The sequence below is a fragment of the Marmota flaviventris genome, chromosome 18 (genome assembly GCF_047511675.1).
Source record: "Marmota flaviventris isolate mMarFla1 chromosome 18, mMarFla1.hap1, whole genome shotgun sequence".
Classification (NCBI taxonomy): domain Eukaryota; kingdom Metazoa; phylum Chordata; class Mammalia; order Rodentia; family Sciuridae; genus Marmota; species Marmota flaviventris.
The window spans coordinates 35,953,102-35,959,623 of NC_092515.1; positions in this window are offsets into that span (position 1 = coordinate 35,953,102).

Genomic DNA, 6,522 nt, shown 5'->3' on the forward strand with positions numbered 1-6,522 from the left:
ATGAAGTCCGTGCCTGGTCACCCTAGTGGTGGCCAGGATGATGAATAAAGGTGTCCTGGCTCTTAAATGACCAACCAACCATCAGTGATATATTTAGAGGCATGCACTTATGTAAATCATTTTATACAATAAAATTAACCAAGGAGATGACAGTATAAAAAAAGATCAATGAACAGCAGTTATGCGGAGAACACCAAGTATTGAAAACAATACAGGATGATCCTTGTTTTCTGTCAGGAAAGCAAATTGGGTAGGTATCAAGGAGAAAGGCATGTATATTCTCATTAGAAGACATGTTCAAGAATATTCATTAAAACTATTGAAGTGGCACCCCCTTTATCCACAGAAAAGTCTCCAAAAACCTTCACCATGGCTGATTTTAGGACTGTCAGCAAAAGAGTCTCTGCAAAGGAGTTCAATGTAGATAAACTTCCTATTTTCATGTCGCCCTGTTTTATTTGGCTACTGGCCAGGAAGATATGAGCACTCCAGGTGCTGGACACCCCTTACTATGCTCACAGACATGTATCCATATAGTAGTTCGTAGAAATGAACAAACAAGGCCTCTGGCCTTGAGCTGGGCTTCACAGAGAAGTCTACATTTTTAAGATAAGTTACCAACTGGGCTCCATGGTAACAGCTGGAGGTAGAGGACAAAAAGGGGAGAGGAAGCTCTCCCCTTCTCAGGTGTTGTCCTTGAAGGGTTAACTTGCCCAGAACAGTGAAAGAAAAAGCTGCTTTTATGTGAACTTCTGCAGACTGTGAACTTCTGAGCCCCTCCTCTTACACGCTGGGTTAAAACTCTGAAACTCCCTGAACTCGGGGTTCAGGGGATTGATTGATTACAGCAAAAGCTGTGCCCTCTGAACCTGGCTGCAGCCAAATAAAACTGCTATCTTCGGTGCCTTGCCTCCTTTGTCCCTACAACACTATCTGTAATGAACTGAATTATGTCCCCCATTATGGCTTGTGTACCAGGAGTCCCCTAAACCACCTGTGTTCATATAGAAAATTTCAGAAGTGCAATAATTAGATTGGGACAGCTATAACCTAATCAGTCCAACCCAAATGGACTGAGTGGTGGGGGCACTGCTGGAGGAGGTGGGCCCTGGGGTGGTCCATGGGAGGGCTCAGATTTTCTGTGGCCCTTTCCCTCTCTCTGCTTCTGAGCACCCATGAAGAAGCCTTCACCCTCCACCATGATGTTCTACCTCGCTTTGGGCCCAGAGCAATGGGGTTGGCCTGCCAAGGACTGAACTCTGGAAACCATTGGCCCAAATAAATCTTTCATCTTCCAAGTTGTCCTTGTCAGGTCTTTGGGTCACAGTGATGAAAACCTGACTCACACCCCCCACTGAGCTTCCTATCTCGAATTTTCAACCTACAAGGTGCCTGTATTTGGAGATAGAGCGTTCATGGAGGTAACCAAGGTTAAATAGGTCATGAGGGTCAGGTTCTAGACAAGGAAAATCCGTGTCCTTATAAGAAGAGACACCAGACCCTTCTACCCCACCAACACCACACACCCAGAAGGAAAACCATATGGGGACATAGTGAGGAAGTGACTATCTACAAGCCAGGAGGGGCTCCCTCCCCAGGGACAGAATCAGCCAGCACTCTCATCTGGAACCTCTAGTCTCCAGAACTACGCTAAAATAATTTGTTGTTGAAGCTTCCCAGACTATAGTATTTGGTTATGGTGATCTCAGGAGGTTAATTCATCATTCAAATGCCCAACAAGAGTAGAACAGACAAATCCAGGCAAGGTCACACCACGGATGGCTTTACAACACTGATAATGAACAAGTCCCAACCACATACGGCAGCACAGGTGACAGTCACAAATCCTGTAGGGAGATAACAGCTGAGTGATAAGAACACATGGTTCTGTTAACATGAAACACGAAACTCAGAAAAAAAAAATAACATACGCTGCTAGAGTCAGTAATTACCCCTGAAGATAGATGGGCAGGGAGAAGGCAGGGCCTGCAGCTGAGCTCATGACATCCCCGGTCTTGACCTGCCAATCACAAGTGTGATCCGCTGGTAAAAGTACAGTCAGAAATACTCTGTAGACTGTATGAATGTATGCGTTTATGCACATTGGTACTTTCTACCATAGGTACTAAGAGAAACCCAACTTAAATTTAGCCAAGAGAGTTATTGAATAAGTTGCCTCTCCCTGATGGAAGCTCAGAGAGGTGATGGGAGCTTCAGGTACAATCGTATGAATGGACATAGAGAGATGGTCAGGTAGACAGACGATGAGGACCTTTCATGTCATCATTGTCACTGTTGAGTTTTGGTTTGAATAGGGTCTCAGTTTGGGGACACAGGTTTGTGGGCTGAAGGTCTAGCTTTGTTGAGCTGGTGGAACTTTTCAGAGATGGTCCTAGTGGGAGGTAATTAGGTCACTGGGGGGGGGGCTCATTTTCAGAGGAGATTTACATAGTTCTTGCAGAACTGGGATAGTTCCTGTAAAAGCAGGTTGTGATTAAAAAGTCAGCCTGGCCCTTCCCAGAGAAGTTACCAATTGGGCTCCATGGTAACAGCTGGAGGGGGAGGAAAGAAAGGGAAGAAGCAGCTCTCCCTTCTCAGGTGCTGTCCTTGAAGGGTTAACTTGCCCTATGTTAACATCTCTCCATTAACTTGTGATAGTAGAAGCAAAGGTGACTCCGTTTTGTTTTGTGACTCCATTCTGTAAAACAGCCATGCCAAGTAGAAGGGTCATGACTGGGGCAAGATGTTCTTTTCCTTTTGCTATAGAAACCTTTAAGAACACAGAACTACCTAATGGGGCATTGTTTCTGTAACTAGGGTACTGGGGCTCTGTTTCTGCAACTGGGGTGACTGGGCTAACTGTGATTGGTTAGGCTTCCCTCCGCTTGACTGCACTGTCCCGCTTCTGTAACCTGGCTTGCTTGCATTGGCTAGACCCCCCCCCCCCAACATCCCTTCTGCGGTTTTGAGGCTTTTAAGAAGCACCCTTGCAATTGTTCGGGGCTGATTGGGGAACAGCTTTATGTTCTGGTCAGCCGCCACTAGTGTGCTTCAATAAAGGCTTGATTCGATTATACGTGAGTGGTCTGGAAGTCAGTTTATGAAACCCCAGGATGAAGCTTTAACTATAACAAACTCTTGAGAGTAAATGGCAGAATATTGAATTACATAAACTTCTTTTCTTTATAAAGTAGCCAGCATCAGGCATTTTGCTAGAGCAACAAAATATGGACTAACATGATCTTCAGTTAACAACAAAAAAATAAGTGTTTCCTCAGATCAAGGAATAAAAGCTGTCCCCTAGGTCCCCAAATGTGCTGCAGGAATCTTGTCAACATAAACCTTGCTGCCAGCTGGGCTGACCCTCAGCACCCTGCACTTTCTTGGTCATGGTTCCACCTCCCCGTTGCTGGCCATCCCCATTCCCTCCCATCCCTTGAGTCCAGCATTGAGCTCCAACCTCCCATGAAGCACAGCGAGCACTTCTTCAATGACACCCTTGTATTTGACACAATCTAGTGCCAAGGCTGGCTTTTCTCCCCTTGCCCGGCTTCCCAAGTGGGGCAGCTCCCAGGCGCATGGCTTATGCATGTCTCTCTCTCCACCTCTGCCTCTGGGAACCTGGATGGAAGTGGTGACTTGTAGCTACAACCAGACACAGAGACAGAAGTGGGGTTTGGGATTGGGCAAAAGGTCCAGAGTTCAAAGGGCCCTCGAGGAAGGCCCTCAAGAAGGTGCAGGACACCCCAGGAGGAGGGGTTGCCTTATCTGAGGCTCCTTTGAAACTTGCCAAGGAAGTGAAAAGATAAGAAAAGATAGAAACCGCAGGCCCCACCTCTGTCCTGGCTGTGGATAACATCTTTTCCCCTTTCTAAATATTAGAAGCAGGAAGCCAATGAGTGGCATTGGTTTCTGATTTAAATATTTGGAATCATTTCTATCAGTTCAAACTCTGCAGCATCGGATCACCAGCCTCCCAACGGCCTCTCAAGGAGAGCAGCAAGTTTCCCTCTGACACAGGTAAGATGTGTGGTTTGTCCCTCAGGTTTTTCCACTTTCATTTAATGAATCAGGCACGATATTTTTGGAGGAGAAAAAGAGTTTATGAAACTTTTTTTTAAATAAATGATTTACTTTTCATAAACTTTCAGTTTATGAAACCCCAGGATGAAGCTTTAACTATAACAAACTCTTGAGAGTAAATGGCAAAATATTGAATTACATAAACTTCTTTTCTTTTAGCTTACTTTTAAATAAACTTTTCATTTATTTTACAATTAGAAAATGATTGCATATTTTATGTCTTTATCAGGATGGAAAAGCAGAGACATACAATATGGACTCGGATTGCTGATGACTATGAAGAGATGTGGCTCTTTAGGGAAGTAAATTTACAGAGCACAAGAAGAGTAATTTTAAAAGGTCCTAGCTTTTCTCCCCTAGTTTTGCTCTAGTTGCTACATATGAGAGAAAATATTTGACCCTGGATTTTCTGAGTCTGGCTTATTTCACTGAGCATGATGTCTCCAGTGCCATCCATTTACCGGCAAATTCCATTATTTCATTCTTTTCTATGACCGAGTAAACCTCCGTTACGTAGACAGACCACATTTTCTTGATCCATTCATCTACTGAGGGGCATCTGGGGCTGATTCATGTTGCAGGCATATATAAATGTACCAAAGGGAATTTATTTTTGATCTATGGAAAGTACCAATCAAAAATCAATAAATAAATGTGGAAAAAGACCTTCCGTAGAGGATGGAGACTAAGGGGAGGGAGGAGGGAAGATAAAGGGGAGGGACTGTGGATCGGAGTCAAATTCCTTGCTTGTACGGTTTTGTCAAAATGGACCCAACTACTATGTATAACTATAAGGCCCTAAAAACAAAAGTCCTTGCCTCTGACTCAGTCCATCCTCTGCAGAACCGAACGCCAGAAATAACACTAAAGAATAAAAGGTGTCATTCCCAAAGGTTTTCATCAAATTATGTCCACGAATGTCCAGGATATTAAAATAGACTTTTGGGAGAGATTCTAGAAACTTGGCAAATACACATGTGACACTGTTCAGATGCAGTGGTTAGGAATCAATGGTGGACATCAGAATGCCTGAACACTGAAAAAGGGAGTCCAGGTCCTCTCCAAGAGGACTGTCCTTCAGTGGCCCTGGGAAGTTGGCCACTGGAATTTTGAAAAAAAAAAAAACCCTACAAGTGATTCTTCTACTTACACCCCAGATAGAAAAACTTAATAAAGGAAAACAAACGAGGCCGATGACACGTGTCACACATATATTAACTTAAACCCATAAACCAATTAATTGCATGATGACAGGAAGAAAGAGGGAAGGGCCCCTGATCTGGATGACTTGGGAATGTGCTCCACCGAGCACGACACCTGCCCAAATTAGAAACATATGGGAGGAGGCCAGGATGGCCAGCAATATAAAAACGATGCATGTAATGTCACTTAGGATGATAGTATTATTTTTGTACTGGGTATTTAATCCAGGGGCCCTTTACCACTTAGCCACATCCCATTTCTTTTTATTTATATATTTATTTTTTTCATTTTGAGCAGGATCTCAGTAAGTTGCTGAGGTTCTCTCTAATTTGCTGAGGCTGGTCTTCAACTTGTGGTCCCCCTGCCTCCGTCTCCTGAGTTGCTGAGATGACAGGTGCGGGCCACTGTGCCCAGTTAATATGATAGCACTTTAAAAAAATGGTTTGAGTGACATTTTCTAGCTGTTCATTTTTCCAAATGTCAATATAGAAATTGAAAAATTGTGCTCTATATGTGTGATAAGAATTGTAATGCATTCCGCTGTCATATATAAATAAAAAGAAAAAGAAGAAATTGGTCGGCTGCAGCCACAGAAGCCAAGGAATTTCCAGATTGCCTGCCTGTGGCCTGGTCTTCTTCCTAGGGCCACCAAACAGCCCTGAGCAGTCACAGATGAGAGTTGACGTATATGTACCCACCCTCCTTGTGACTCTTCAGGGTCTCTGATGTTTGGTTTCTACCATTGCCTGTGGGTCTCCAGTGGAGTGACTGCATTTTCTCCCCAAGACTTGTGCACAGCCCACCTGTGTCCACTGACGCCCCTCCTTGTCCTCTTCTCCACTCTTCCCCCAGGAGCCCTAAATATCACCTGCCCAAAATGACTGCACTCAAATTCTTGCTTCACAGCCTGCTCCTGGGACCTAAGCCCTAGACATGCCAGGCCACTGTGATTACTAATAGGTGTGTACACATGGGGAATTGTCATATTCTCTTGGTAAATTGACCCTTCTATTATTCTATAATGCCCCTCTTTTTCCTTTTTTATACTCAAGTATCCAATATTAATAAAGCCACCCAACTTTTTTTTAAAGTACCTTTTTTCTATTTTCAACCTATCTAGATCCTTACATTGACAGTGTACATCCAACCAAATTTTGCTTTAGATGTTGAGACTAAGGATGCCACATGATGTCCCCCTTCCCCACACTCGGAAGGGTGAGTTTGTAACATGCATTG